The sequence below is a fragment of the Triturus cristatus genome, chromosome 7 (assembly GCF_964204655.1).
Source record: "Triturus cristatus chromosome 7, aTriCri1.1, whole genome shotgun sequence".
NCBI classification, from domain to species: domain Eukaryota; kingdom Metazoa; phylum Chordata; class Amphibia; order Caudata; family Salamandridae; genus Triturus; species Triturus cristatus.
The window spans coordinates 92,453,960-92,470,239 of record NC_140590.1 but is presented as its reverse complement, the minus strand read 5'-3'; positions in this window follow the sequence as shown (position 1 = coordinate 92,470,239).

Genomic DNA, 16,280 nt, shown 5'->3' with positions numbered 1-16,280 from the left:
CAGAAGTTAAGGTCTGTGATGATTTCTGTGTACCCCCTCCCACCAGGTGCAACCAACTCCGTGTATCCGAATCCAACGGCTGTGAGGTGTTAATGACTACTGCCTGTGGCTTACACTGCGGTCAGCAGGGCTTGCAATTCAGATCGAGTTGTGATTGTTTAATTACAGAATTCAGTAGGCAACTAACCACAACGTCTTGAAATATACAGAATATTCTTTTAGTATATTTGCTTGAAGATTTTTTTTTAGATGAGTTATATGTTTAGTACAGTGGTGAAATTCAATTTGCAGGTTCAAAGGAACACTGAATAGTCTACACTGTGGACAGTAGAAATTGCAATTCGAATTGTTTTGATTTATTTATTACAGTTTTCTGTAACTTATGTTGTTGTATTTTGGGAAGAGGAAGTGAGAAGAAGTATTAATGGATGTCTGTGTGACTAATGCCTTCAAGTTACACTGCAGACAGCAGTGTTCACAATTCAGATCGAGTCCGTATTGTAGATGACGCAGTCCTGTAGGAAAAGACATTGCTGCAGTGCGCTCTGTCCGCACCATGCATACGCGTCATCGCAGGCTCCGCACACGCTTTTTCTTGCTTTGCGTACGACAAGCTGTGTAGCTCAAGTCCACCTTACGTAGCTGTGGGTCTTTGCTGACCGCTCTCTCTGGTCTACACTGCAGACAGCAGTGTTCACAATTGAGATCGAGTCGCTATTGCAGATGATGCAGTGTTGATGGCAACAGACATTGCTGCTAGTACAGCCCGCTCGCAGCATGCTTCATCGCTGGCTGTGCACATGCTCAATGCTTTTGATGTGGCTATCTGAGTGCACTAGAACTGCTGGACCCTTTATGATACAATCTTTTTGTGTATTATTTCAGATCTATTGCCTGTGTCTGAATATAGCACAAGTTGTGGTTCTTTTACGATAGAATTTTTTCTGTATTATTTTACATCTACTGTCCATACCTTACTGCAGCACAAACTATTGACTCTTTTATTATTGAATCTCTGTGTGTGATCCAATGATTAATGTTGTAGTTGATGCTAGCAGCAACCATTCTCTGAGGGCTGGTTTACACTCACCCCACACGCATCCAGCACAGACGTCACTGGATATGTGACCCTGGTAATAAAAAGGAGTCGAGCGCACGTACCCATACCTAGTTCCTCTATCTCTATGTCCGTGTGTTCATTATCTATGGATGATAGTGTCCCTGGGCCGTACCACATTACACTGTGCTGTTGATAGCGTATGCAAGCATGTTACCTCTGGCAATGGGGAAAACTTTGGTTATGTAAGTTTTAGGTGTGTGCCTATCACAGGTGGAAGGCTACTTTACAGACCATGAATATTGATGAAGATGATGGTTGCATATGTGTATATAGCAAAACGTTTTCAAAAAAGCTCTCTAAGCAGAAGAGGTGTGTCTCATCAAATGCTGTAGAGAGAATGACTAAAATGGGTGGCGTTTTCCAACTGGTATAATGGCAAATGTTATGAACCAATAAAATGCTTCTTTTTTAAGGTCACATGGCAATCACGCAAGGAGACCGCACCTGACACGATTTTGAGAAAATATATTTACTATAATATAAGTTTATTACAGTTAGAAATATACAAATGTTTAAAATATTTTAGATTATTGCTTGCTCTCATATACACTTTAAAGTTATGTAGATATAGTTTTGAGACATACAAAAAAAATGAGGGAATGGCGTACCCGGCGCGGCATCATACACCTATGACGTAACACAGGGCCTGACAGCGTGCAGTCGTCGCGTACGCAACACGCAGCGGGCCCGACCCCATACATACATGATGTAACGCGCGGCTTGGTATTGTGTACCCGTCGCATACCAAAGTAACAGCTGGCGCAACCTCATACGTATATGTTCTTACGCGGGACGTGGTGCCACGAACTCGTCGGTTACGAAATGCGCATCATTTCAATTTGGCGGATAGGATTCATGTGCTTATGGAGCATGGTAGACTACCGGTATGGGACTCTAGTTTTCTCAGAAAAAAAAATGTATATAGATTCTTTTTTCAAAGATATAAAACTACATCATTTTTAAAATTAAAAAAAGGTTTATAGAGTTCCAAAATATTATTAAAAAAATTCAAAAAAATATAGGTTTTATAAATATTAAAATATGAAATTACCATTTAAAAAACCTTCGAAATTCACTGAAAAAACCATAGGTTTTACCGATATTATAGTTAGGAATTAGCATTTAAAAAACCTTAAAAATTCACTGAAAAAACCATAGGTTTCAGGGACATTATAGTTAGTTGGACATTTCACTCATAGAAAACCATAGAAATTCCCCTGTTATAGTTAGTTAAGCTAACTATAACTCGCGCCCCCGCAATGCACTGCTGATGATGTCACATATTACATAATTCATGACATGGTCAGTGACATCACTGATGACATCACTGATGGCATCTCAAATGGCATCACTGATGACATCTCTGATTTGATTCAAGTGCAAATACCGCAAATAAATATGTGCAAAATAGAGCATACATCTCTTACAATATATGCAAATTGTGCTATCTATGTATTTATGTGCAAATACCACTACGATCTGTTGTGCAAATCAAGCAAAATTTGTAAACAACTACATCAAGCATGTGCAAATTATGCAAGCCTCGAATCAACCTCATATTTTTTGCAAATATTGTCTCTCTTATCAATAAAAAATTGTCCGTGTACAGCCTAAATGCTGATAGATTCTATATTACCTTGAAACTGAAGATTCTTGTTCTCTATACTGGAAACAACATGGAGTATACTATCTACGGAATGACTGAACCATTGTCTGTAAATCAGCTCATAAAATGTGCAAGCATGATGTGTAATCCACGTAAATATAGGAAAATCCCACAGAGATGAAAATAATATATATTTAAAATCAGAAAAAGTTATAGTTATTAACAAAACGAAGGTGCTGCAGGGAAGCAGCCTAAATAAATATATGCAGAAAAATTCCTTATTGCTATATTTATACAGAAAAACAACCAATTATAAAAAATGATACAAATCTTCCGTGGTATTTAACCCGTTGGGGAATATACTGTCTAGTTCTGAGACCATTCTTGTTCCATCCTTCTCAGCATCTTATCTCTATCTCCTCCTCTATGTGATTTGGGAATTGCCGCTATTACAAAGTACCTCAAACACTGCAGATCATTATTGTGTACTGACTTGAAATGCCTGGCAACTGGATAAGAGCTATCATTATTCACGATTGCTCGAAGATGCTGGAGGATTCTGACATACACCTGCAGTTTGGTGCTATCCACATATCTCAAGTCACAGGTGCATGTCAGGACATAAACTGCATATTCAGTCTTACAATTGTAGGTCCCCTTGATGTTTATCATATATGGACAGAATGGGGTGGCATATTGTGTGGTATTAGTTCCAAACCTGCACGCCCTGCAGCTGGAACATTTGACAAACCCCGGCTGGGGCTGCAACCACATAGGGTCTTTGCTCAATTTAGGAAAACTTTTAGTAATTTGAGCTCTCATTGAGGGTCCTTTTCTGTATGTAATGGTTGGAGTACTAAGGAGCCTGGGAGCTAGAACCCCATTGGTTAAAAGTATGGGCCACCTTTGTGTTATGATGGACCTAATCTTTCTTTCTTGACAATTATATGTAGTGACAAACCTAGGAGCAGATTCATTGTCCTTCGCTACTGAATCCATATTTTGTGTTGTTGTTACATCATTTCTTAGTAGTAGATCCCTGGGCTTGGCATGAATTTTCTTAACTGTCTGATTTAAAATGGCATCTTTATACCCTCTCTGTTTGAATCTGTTGAGTGCCAGTGTGGTGCAAATAGCTAAATCCTCTTCTGTACTACAGATGCGCTTGAGTCTTAATAGCTCAGCATATGGAATGTTGTTGATGACGTGTTTAGGGTGAGCACTGCTGGCATGTAATATAGAATTGCCCGCAGTGCTTTTCCTGTAAAGGGTGGTTGCTATTTGTCCTTCACGAATAAAAATGTTAACATCTAAAAAATCAACTTGTTGTCTATTTAGATTAGATGTAAATTTTTAATTTTCGTGATTAATATTGACCTCTTTGACAAATTCAATTGCACTTAGTTCATCCCCCCTCCATATAATAAAAACGTCATCGATATATCGCATCCATTTTAAAACATGATCAGTAACAACATAATTGTGTGTGCGCTTGAGGACCTGCTCCTCCCACCAACTCACGTGAAGACGCGCATAGCTGGGAGAGAAGCAGGTTCGCATCACAACACCCCTCCTCTGTAAGTATAGGACTTTGCCAAATAGAAAATAATTACTATTGAGACACCAGGATAGGCAGCGGAGAGCAGTGAGCGCCGTGAGGCTAAGCCTGCTAGTTATTTTCACCTCAATCTTTTTTATGAAGTGTAAATTATAATTGTGCTTTTAAAATTTGTGACATTTGCTGCTAAATACTTACTGGGCATCTTGTGTTCACTGTCCCCCGGTCCGTCACGGCTTGCTGTGCCGATTGAACGGAGGGGACGCGACTCCTCCCCCTGCATTTTCCCTCACTTCCTGCCGCCAGCTCTGACGTGTATATAGTCAGATGGGGACACGGCCGCACAGCGGTGAGCAGTGAGCGCCATGAGGCTAAGCCTGCTAGTTATTTTAACCGCGATCTTTTTTGTGAAGTGTAATTAGTAATTGTGCTTTTAAAATTTGTGACATTTGCTGCTAAATACTTACTGGGCATCTTGTGTTCGCTGTCCCCTGATCCGTCACAGCTTGCTGAGCCGATTGAACGGAGGGGAAGCGACTCCTCCCCCTGCATTTTCCCTCGCTTCCTGCCACCGGCTCTGACGTGTATATAGTCAGATGGGGACACGGCCGCGCAGCGGAGAGCAGTGAGCACCGTGAGGCTAAGCCTGCTAGTTATTTTAAATGCGATCTTTTTTGTGAAGTGTACATTGTAATTGTGCTTTTAAAATTTGTGACATTTGCTGCTAAATACTTACTGGGCATCTTGGGTTCGCTGTCCCCGGTCCGTCACGGCTTGCTGTGCCGATTGAACGGAGAGGACGTGACTCCTCCCCCTGCATTTTCCCTCACTTCCTGCAACCGGCTCTGACGTGTATATAGTCAGATGGGGACACGGCCGCGCAGCGGACCTGTGCAGCAGGCGCCACCGGCGCACCACCGGCGTGCCAAAGGCAAGCCCGTCTGCACCCGTCCGTGGACGTACGGGTCCAGGAGCCAGAAGTTTTGCCCTCTCTTTGAGATATTCAGCCATGGAGTTGAGGGAGCTGCATGGGAACCATGATGTTGCTGTTTAATTGAGTCGGGTGTTTTTAAACATGGAGCCACCTTTCCTGAAATCTTACCCAATTCTATTCTCGTCACACCCACTACATCGCATGCCCCTAATACTCACAATAGCCAGGAAAAATTGGGATTCTCAGTCATTTATCTGAACACACCGTCCATGGTGAAGCACCAACTTAAGATCTTCCAACTTTTACAGTCGGAAAAGCCTGATTTACTTCTTCTCACGGAAACTTGGCCCACTGAAGAGTCTACTCCTGACATCTTGGCAGCTCTGCCAGATAATTATTACATCCTGCAAGCTAACCACCCCCCAGCTAAAGTGGGGTTGCAGCTATCATCCCTAAGGATCATTAGTTTAAGATACTAGAGATTAAGGGTATGCCCTCTGTGGACAGTTTAGTTGTTAAACTGGAATCTCCCCAGTCATCTTTTACCTGCGCCCTTTTTTACAGACCCCCTTGCTATATGCCTACCTTTCCCCAGGTTCTGGGTAAAATGATCTCTCACTTGGCTATCATTCACGCTAGACTTCTTATCATCGGTGATTTTAATTACTGGCCTCAAGATGAACTGGAGTGTGCCAGTTCTATTGAGCTGACAGATCTTTTGTCCGGAATGAATTGCACTCAACATGTGCATGAACCCACTCATATCAAGGGACACACTTTAGATCAAGTCTGGACAGCTAATTTGATAATTCCGACCCCCTTGATTTCTCCGTGTATTTGGTCGGATCACCACTTTGTTTCTTTTATTCTGCCTGATGTTCACCCCACAAAAACCCAATTGACTAAAAACTGTAAGTCTAGAAATTGGAGAAGTGCCAATATTGATAATCTCTGTTCTCTTTTAACCGCTACGGCTCCGTCTGCCTCAGAGTCGACCCACACTCAGGCTGTAAACCTTAAGTTATGGCTTGAATCCGCATGTGATCGCGTCGCTCCTCTTAAGCTTACAGAAACTATTAGACCTCATGATGCACAGCGATGGTTCTCTGCTGACCTTAAAATTAAGAAGTTGGCACTGAGACAAGCAGAACGCAGATGGAGACTTCACTACCATATAGCTGATAAAAATATCTACACCAACCTGCTGAAAGAATATAAAAACCCTATTCTTCAAACCAAAACTGATTATTTCTCTAATAAAGTCTTAAACTCAGCTAGTAAATCTAAAGAAATCTTCTCAATAGTCAACAAGCTTTCTAAACCTGACATAATTGTACCTAAGACAATCCCTTCACAACTTCTTTGTGATTCCCTCAATTCATATTTTATGGAGAAAATCACTGCCATTAAGGCTAGTATTCCGACCTCTGCTACTCCAGTAAATGTTCTCAATATCTGTGGTTTGTCGCCTTTGCTGACTCTGATTCCCTCTATCCCTTTGGAGATCTTTCTGGGTTTACTTAAAAGAGTTGGCTCTGGTTCCCCGACGGACTGTTGTCCTTCCCATGTCCTCCAGGTGGTCTTTTCCAAATGTCCAGACCCTCCACTCTCTCTTCTTAATTAATCACTTGAATTGGGCATAGTTCCTGACCTCTTTAAAAGTGCGGAAATTATTCCCATTTTGAAAAAGCCAGGTGCTGACCCTTCTGCTCTTGGCAATTACCGCCCAATCTCATTATTACCTTACCTCGGTAAGGTTCTAGAGGCATATGTCTCAACCCAATTAAGTACCTTTGTTGAACAGTTTCATATTCTGAACCCCCACCAGGCCGATTTTCGACCCTCCCAGTCTACAGAATCAGTCATCTTGACAGTTATGGATGACCTTAGAGGGGGCGCAGATAGAGGGCTCACCCAGGCCCTGGTTGTCCTGGATCTGTCAGCAGCTTTTGACACGGTCGATCATAACATCCTGATTGACCGTGTCAGCAATGCCGGGATACAGGTCCTGGCCCTAAAGTGGCTCTCCTCTTTTCTTAGTAACTGATTTCAATCGGTACGTCTCGCTAACTTCTCCTCAAAGAAGATGGAACTGTCTTGTGGTGTACCTCAGGGCTCCTCCCTTTCCCCGCTTCTTTTTAATCTCCACCTCCTTCCTTTAATTTCCTCTCTTCGGGATAGGAAAGTCGTGACATATAACTATGCGGATGACCTTCAATTAGTCTTCGACATTAATCTCCATCTATCCTCTGTGTCTCATTTTCAAGACACCATGATTTTCATAAGTGAGTGGATGAATGAAAATCAACTGAAGCTCAACCCCGACAAAACGGAACTGAGCCTTACCGGTGGACTTGCTAACCCATGGAAATCTAACTTCTGGCCATCCACCTTAGGCAACCCTCCCCTCCCGGCTAGTTCTGCCAAGAGTTTTGGTATAGTGGTAAGCAATGATCTATCAATGAAAGCTCAGATCAGTTCGGTGGTCTCTGCTGGGTTTTTCAACTATGCAGAATTCAGAAGATTAGCAGATTTCTGTCTCAGGAAGCTCTGACTTTAGTGATCTTGGCTTTGGCCATCTCCCGACTGGACTACTCCAACTCTCTCTATGTAGGCATCCCGGCTTACCAACTTAGACGCCTCCAGCTAGTCCAGAATCAGGCTGCCAGATTGATCTTCCATCAACCTAGATGGCATCGCATCCGGCCTCTGATGAAAAGCCTTCATTGGCTCCCTGTGGCTATGCGCGGCCTTTTCAAGGTGGGATGCACAATCTTTAAAGCTCTTCATGGTAATAGACCAGCCTTCATTTAGTATAAGCTCCCACGTTATGTCCCCACTCGTAATTCCTATTTGAATCTGCTAGTCACCCCCACCTTCAAACGCAAGAAACTTGGAGGTTCTCGATATGGAGTTTTAGCTCCTCAGTTTTGGAACCCACTTCCAATGGAGCTGAGGACGGCCACCTCCTATGCGCTGTTTAGGCAACAGCTGAAGACTTTGCTGTTCTCTCAGGCATATGATATCTAGCTCTCTTTCCTCTATTGCTGCATCACTTCTCCCTCAGCGCCAAGAAGCCATTGGTGAACGAGCGCTTGATAAGTCTCTTATAACATAACATAACAGGATACTAGTTCCATAATCATTTTGTTATGACTATAACACTGTAATGGTCTAGTACCTAAAAAATGTTCTGTTGCTTTTAATCCAGTGTGATGTTCTATACTGGTATAAAGGGATTCGATATCCAAGGTAATGAATATCGAATCTTCAGTCCAAGGAAAGTTCTTGATCTTTTTTAAAAAGTCTCCGGTGTCTTTAATATAAGTTGGCAAGCTTGTTACTCGATCCTGTAAAAAATAATCAATGAATTGAGTGATATGTTCTGCGACACCCTGTATGGCCGATATAATGGGCCGCCCAGGGACCGGTAATATCTTTTTATGCACTTTGGGTATCAGATATAACCTTGATAAAACAGGATTTTCTACACGTAGAAACTGGAATTCCTCCTTGGAAATCATCCCCTCTCTTTTCCATTTGAAGAGTATTTTCTTGAGGTAATCTCTGGCAGCATTGTACTCTTTAAAAGTAGATTTTTCATAACACAAAGGATCGCCTAGTTGTTTCCGCGCCTCTGCGATACATTCTTTTTGCGGCCAAATAACAATGTTGCCCCCTTTGTCACATGTGGTGACGGTCGTTACTCAATCGTTTGATCAACGCTGGATATTCTTTTTCCTGTTTGCATCTTCTCTGGTGTTTGCTTTTGTAGTGCAATTTTTTTAGATCTTCCACTATGACCTCATGGAAGATACCAATAGCGTCCTTAGGCATGTTTGGCACAAAATTGGACTTTGGCTTGAAGGGACTTGTATTAGCTCCTACTTGGGAAATGGTCGCTTCAGTTAGTTCTTGTTGGGTTGATATATCCTCCTCGGAAGCACCATTGCCATGCTGAAGTTGGTGCATTGTAAGAAACGTTCTCGCATCGGCTGCTGTAACCTCAATATTTGACTGGTTGTCCGGATTAGATTCTTGTTCTTTGAGACCTTCTTTAATACTAAAGAATTTCCGCAACTTAAGTTTACGGATGTAGCAAAAGACGTCTACACGTGTCCGTGTGTAATCAATATCGCTAATAGGGCAGAAAGACAAACCGAGACTGAGAAGCTGTTTTTCAGCTTCGGAAAGAGTGATGGTAGAAAGATTTACTATAGTGTTGTCATTTATTGATTCTTTCGCCAATACTGCTTTTTTGTTTTTTTGTAGGAGTTTCCGCTTCTTGCGGTGCTCTCTCCGTCTTTTGTTGATTCTTGTTCTTTTGTCTTTTGATCGCGGGGCCTCAATGTTTGCAGACGATCGTATACTAAACAATCGATCTCCTCACCTAAATCTAACATTTTGGATTGTTGAATGTTTCTATTCTATTAATGCTGCCTTCATCCGACGGCATAATGCTCCCCATTAAATCACTGTCACTGTTACCTGGGGCGATTCAATGTTCACAATTGCAGTTGCCCCTCTTTGTGCAGTTGATGTGGCTGGCTTTTGGTTCAATTTAGTTTTTTTTGCGTTATCAAACTTTCGCGCAAAAGTGTAAATGCGCCCCTGCTCGTAGTGCTCTTTGTCTCGAGCGAACTTATACACTTTGCGTGCCTTAATTTTGTCTTCTTGCTTAACCAACCGTTCCTGCATATATATATATAACTTTGAGATGTGTTTTTGATTCAGTCACCACCCTTTTGAACAAGGAATTGATACCAGTGTATAAATCTCTCAGACAGGCTTCTCATCTTTGGCTAATTTCAGTTTCTCAGAGCTATGGATGCCGAATGATGATTACTGTGTGAACAGTTATTAATTCCTTTTACTTTCCTTTTTTATCACTGCAGATATGAGCACTTCTACAAACACTTCTTTTTTTTTTTCACTCTATTTTGAGCAACGAAATGGAATATGGAGCAACCATTATGGAATAAACTCTAGAAATACTGTATATACTACGAATGATTTTGACAAATACAGTATGTTTTTCGCTTGCCTGCATTGCAAATTAAAAATTACTTTTCTCTTGGATTACGTGGCGATCGGATCACAGTGTTATATGTACCATGTGCTACCCAGGTGCTATGGACTTCTTGGGTCACCCCAGTAATTTGTAACAATGAGTGTGTGACTCCAACAAATAGTTATGCAGTACCCTCACTTGTCCTACTGCTTCTCTTCCTAGTCCCTGCAGTCTGCAACTCTATTAAACCCTAAGCCCCTGGAGGGGGCGTGTGTGTGTGAATTCCTATTGTATATAGATTATTGCAGCTCAACAATGAATCCCCTACAGTTCTTCTCTTACCTGTTATTAAACGAAGCAATTGCTGCATGTTTTCCCAAGGTGCCTTGGTGGTGGTAGTAAACAGTAGCAGCATGCTAGCTCACTAGTTGAATACTAGTGAAAGCACCAGATCCACAAGTCAGGTTCCACTCCCTCCTAGCCAAAGTCAAACTGTAGGATGAAGAAAATTCATTGCAGGGAACTGATTAAATTGAAATAAAAACTGAGTAAATGCTTTAAGTAAATGAGACATGCACCAGAGGGAGACTAGAGTAGTACTAGTACACAAGAAGAATAGAACCAAACAATAAAATATAATAAATAATGCTAAAGTAAAATAATCGACTTGAGCTATGAAGTGGACAAGCGTAACCTTTTACACACGCAATACAGTGCCGAAAGGATGATGATGCTGCCAATTATAAATTATGCTCCTCTGAAATTTTTTCAAATATCGAATACTGTGCATGAGTGGACAATCTAATGTATATATAATATCGCCAGTGTGGGCTATACTTTGAACTGAAGAAGATCCTCGCCCTGCCTTGAGATGGTGATGCTTTCACTACATCCACCCCACCAAGTGTGCGATCAATTAGTGGTGTAAATTTAATTTTCACCTCAATAAATCATACAGCCCGGAGGAAGAGGGCTAGGGGTTTGATGAATGGATGGGAAGGGGGATTTGAGGGAAAGGTTTGACAAAGACGAATACTACGCAAGGACAACATTCATCTTGACAACTGACCATCATATATCTGTTATGGGAGGAAAAGGAAATGCATGCATGATAATAAGTACCAGAACAGTTAAACCAAATCAAATTGTCCATCTGCCCCAGAGCGACCCAAGTTACATTATGTTCTGTTGTATCGAGCTTTGAAAGATAGCAAATAAAATTAAAATTTCTGCATGATTCAAGTAAACAAACATAAACAACACCCTTAGTTTTAATGATTAATGAGAAAAAATGATACTGTGTTGACAAATTGGGAGTTGCATCTGCATTCCACTTGAAATGGCCATCATCAATCTTGGGTGCCTGGCAGATGCGGTTCGGTAAGGTAAGTGTGAGTATGTATCATTTTTCCAGTATGGCGCAGGGTAAAGGGACTATAGGTTAAAAAACAAAAATGGTATTGAAGAATCAAGGAGAAAAGTTAAACTGCATAAGGAGTATGAGAAGACTCAGAGGCAGCATGGCTCAATGCCTGTTCCCAGCAGTTAGTTAACAACAGGCACCCCACCCAACCACTACTTATCTTCGAATTTGAGCCAGACAGCACTGAGCACACACACACCCAGCAATATAGCCTTTTCCCAATCAAGTAAAAATTCAATGCACCACTGTCAATCACCACTCACCACCACTCCACAGAGTTGTGTAGGTCTGTTGTTTACCTTTAGGCCACTTCAAAGTCATCATCCAAATTGGTTGGTTTCAGTGAATTTGAAAACGCCCATCTTCTTCTGGTGGCAGTTCATAAAGTAGTCACGCCCATGCCCTGAGTCATTCCATTATCTCTGATCCTCCTGAGTCTGGCTCCGAGTATGTTGTCCAACTCCGTACCAACTGTGTCTTGAGTCCTGACTCGAAATGCAATAGATCAGCCTGTAGTAGTACAATTTTCTTGTTGAACAACAAGAAGGGAAATATTGAGTCACTTTTTGTGTGGACTAGATTTGTGTTTGCAAACTTTACATTATCTAAGGGACTGGTTGGGTCTGACTAGCAGAAAACAATAAAACAAAGCAGTGTGGACTGAAGGTGGACCTGGTGAAGGACTCTCACTGTCTCTCAAAGGGGAAGTAAATAAAATAACCTTCAGGGGAAAATTACTGATCAGTCATCAGTAGGCCACCCCCATTGCGAATCAGCACTAACACATTAAGCGTAATAAACACCCAGTCTCACACTGCTTGCCACCACATGAATCATCTCTTCTCAACACACATGATGACACCTCTTAACAAACAACAATCACTCAGCATGCAATGCATGCCAGGATTTACCTGTTCTTCCGGCGTGCTCGCCATCAACAATTCGTGGTGGGACATTTCAGAATGCATATCCATTTGTTCACCAAGCAGAGAATTGCCAGTGTAGATCAAATTATAATATAACATGTGGGCCAGTCCCTCTAGGGTAGGAAATGATAGATAGTGACAGACCAGGGTTGGAGACAGGCACATATTTGTTTGCTTTCTCTGTCCAATGCTTGGCTTGAGGGAAATGGGTTTGGGTGGTGAGTCAGGACTTCTTCACTGCACACAGTTGCAACTCCCATCTGGCAATAAAATGTGTCTAAGAGTAAGATGGTGGGGATGAATTGGTCAACTAGACAAACACAAATATAAAAGTAAATATTGTTCCCTAGCTATATCTTTGTTTTGGCATCAAAGAAAAAGGAAACCAGATCAGTGATGGACTACAGACTGAGAAAGAAAGTTCTATGGTTGTTGCTGGCCCAGGCCTAGTAGTCAGAGGAGTAGAGCTCATCCTCAAACTCTGGTGGTTTGCCCAGAGCAGGTCATCCATGATCTGAGTCTTCCTCATCTTCCTCCTGAGGTACTTCAGGTATGGTGTAATCCAGTGGTATAAAGTGCTGATTAATTATGATCATGTTTAATCTCTCCACATTTTGGGGCGAGACACTGTTCCCTCTCATTGTCCACAATGGCACTAGCAGCACTGAAAACACACTCAGCTGAGACTCTGTCTACAGGGCAAGTCAGGTAGTTTATTGCCAGACTGCTCAGCACTGGCCACTGGCACATCTTTCCATGCCAATACACCAGTGGGCTTTGATCGAGGTAGACATCTATTGAGTCATCCAGAGAGACCTGGATCATTCATTCAATGTTCATTGCTGGTACTCCACTTTGCTCAACCTCTTGTGTCTTCACCTCTTCACTGTATGTAAGTCCTGCCAGTGGAAACCACTCAGTTGCAGATTTTGAGGCTGATGCATCTGGTCTTGTTGTTGATGGTGCTCTTGTTGTTTGTTTTGGCTGCTGTGAGCCAACAGAACTGACCTCAGGCTCCAAACTTGAAGGCTGCCTGCAGGGCTTGTGCCATGAAGCAGCGGGCCTCTAAGTCCTTGCCATTCTTTTTCTAGCTCACTGCTTTGCTCAGCAATCCATGTTTTGTATTTTCTAACAACCCTGTCTGAAAAAGGAATGAAAGTGGACAGTAATGGTTCGTACTGTGGATCAAGAATTGTGGCACAGATGTCATGTTTGGAGGACACAATGTCTCTTTGCCCCCTTGTATTAGCAGGCAAGCAAAGGATTAAGCTCTCCACCAAGTCATACACATCTTTTTTTCCCTCTACACCTGTACATTGCTGATACCTCCTTTAGCTGTTCCTGTAGCATGTGCAACAATGGGATAGTTTGTCCCATGGTACTGCACTCTTTGCTGATTTCCTGTCTGAACGCCCCAAAAGGAAGCAGCATCCCTGTCAGGCATTTGACTAGGCCTCATTGGTCCATCCCAATGAACATGGCTTTCACAGTTGCATCCCCACTTTGCATGACATATTCATTGATAGTTCTGTACTGCTCAAATAGGTGTTCAAGCTTGTAATTAGTGGAGTTCCAGCGTGTTGGTACCTCTTGTATGAGTCCTTTAAGTTGCATTCTATTATCACGCTGACTGACCCTCAGCTGTCTCCGGGCTCTTGATGCAGTGCGCCAAACACAGGACCCTGAAATAACCACCATTGCCCATGGCCTTAACTATATTACTGCCATTGTCCATGGCAACAAATCCAATCTTAAGCCCTCTTGTTCGCAACCATTCAAAGACCTTGTTTTCAAAGTCTTTCAAAATGTTTGCAGCTTTATAGGAACCTCCATGGCAAACATCGCTACGATGCATGTTTCTGAGCAGCATTAAAAATCCCAGCAATGTCAACACCTGCAGATATTTTTTCTCTAGTTCCCACAAAAGAGGTCCAGTGTGCAGTGATACACATTTAATCAGTCACATGGCCACTGGTCTACATGTCTGTTGTCAGGTAGATACTATGAACAGCTCTCTGCTGCAAAGCTTGTCCAAGCAATTCAAACACATCATGATGTACCGCTGGAACAGCGACAATGAAAAAATAGGAGCGGCTGGCAACCTTCCATTTCGAGCAGATGGCTGCCACAAGTTCAAGAAAATCCACACCGTCCACAAAAGAAAAAGGGAAGAGGTCCAGGTCTAACATTTTAGCCAGCTTCGCAATGTGCAAATTTGCCATGGGTGGTTGCATTCATACTGCCCCTCCAGCCTAAACATGGTAGAAACAGTAGCCTGAATTTTTTTCTTTCCTGATAACACTGATGCAAGTGACTTCTTTAGAGCAGGCAGTAATAGGCTCAATGTGGTTTTAAGCCAGGCAGTCACTGTACTAAGTTGCCTTGGTGTCTTGATCTGAGTCTTTGTGCCATTGCAATGTTGCTGATATGGGCGCTACTACTGCCCTGCCGGAGAGAGAGCTGCTTTGCGTAATGAAGATGTCTTCCTCTTATTCATCTTCCACCGGTTTCAGATTCAGATTCTCTGCTTGGCCGACTTTCACCCCCTTCACCATCAGCACTTGCAGTTTTTTGGCCGCTAAGGTGCGCCTCCCAATGGATCATTTGGTGTTTTCTCAAATGGGTTGTTTGGCCCCTGCTACCATAGTTTGTACCAAGCTTACCTCTACTAACACTTGCTGCACAAAAGGAGAATATGCAAATGTTCGCCTCCTTCTGGCTAACCGAAAAGAAGTCCCAAACTGGGGAGCTGAACTTTCTGACGCTGGTGCCACTGCCAATGTTGGATGAACTGGTGGTAGATGGGTGCTTTGACTGTTGACTGTCTGCAGTACATTCTTCTACTGAGGTGGTTGTGGATGTAGGTCACTGCAGGGATTTTGCACATATAGCAGCTGGTCGTGGTCGGATCTGTGGTTGCACTGCTAAATCCCTCCCCCCGGAAGTTGGGGATGGGATAACGTCAGTTTCTATGGGGGCTGGGCTAACGTTCATGATGACTGGCTCATCGTCATTCTCCTCTTCTATATCTGCCTCCATAATTCTAAGTCTTTCTGGAACCTTCCCTTTCCCTAACCTCATCTGAGTTATCTTGTGGCATTTCTCACTCTCAGGCTGAGGCGGCACCAAGTGATGTCTAGATCATCAAAAGGTGGCTGTTCTACTTCCTCAGTATGAAGCTCAACCTCTTGAACTGCTCCTGCTTCAGGAGCAACTACTATTGGTGGTTGTGGCTATTGTTCTTGTTGTCCACTTCTCCGAGTATCCAGCAATGATTGGGTACCACTTTGCAATAGAGATAAGTTAATTTCAACATCACTGCTCGTCGGCGTTGCCATGGTTAGACTGACTGCCTCTTTGACAGACATGGGCTTGGGCCTAGTTTATGGAGGGTCCACTGATTTAGGGGAGCTGCTACCAGCTTGGTCCCCAGAGGCCGGTGTGGAAGGCGCACATTTTTGTTTTCCAAAAACCATCTGGGGCGACGTACCAGTGATGGTGGTGGTAAGCTCCATTTTCTTCTCACTAGCCACTTTCTTGATAGCAGTATTAGCACCTTTCTTTGGGGCCATTTTGAAGCTGTCAGTTAGCAGTGGCACTTAGCTTCACAAGTTGAAGAGATGTCTGTGATGTGTGGGTCACTGATGCATCACGCCATGCACAGGCCTTCTTTCTGGCAGTACTGCGGGTGATGTTGTCTCT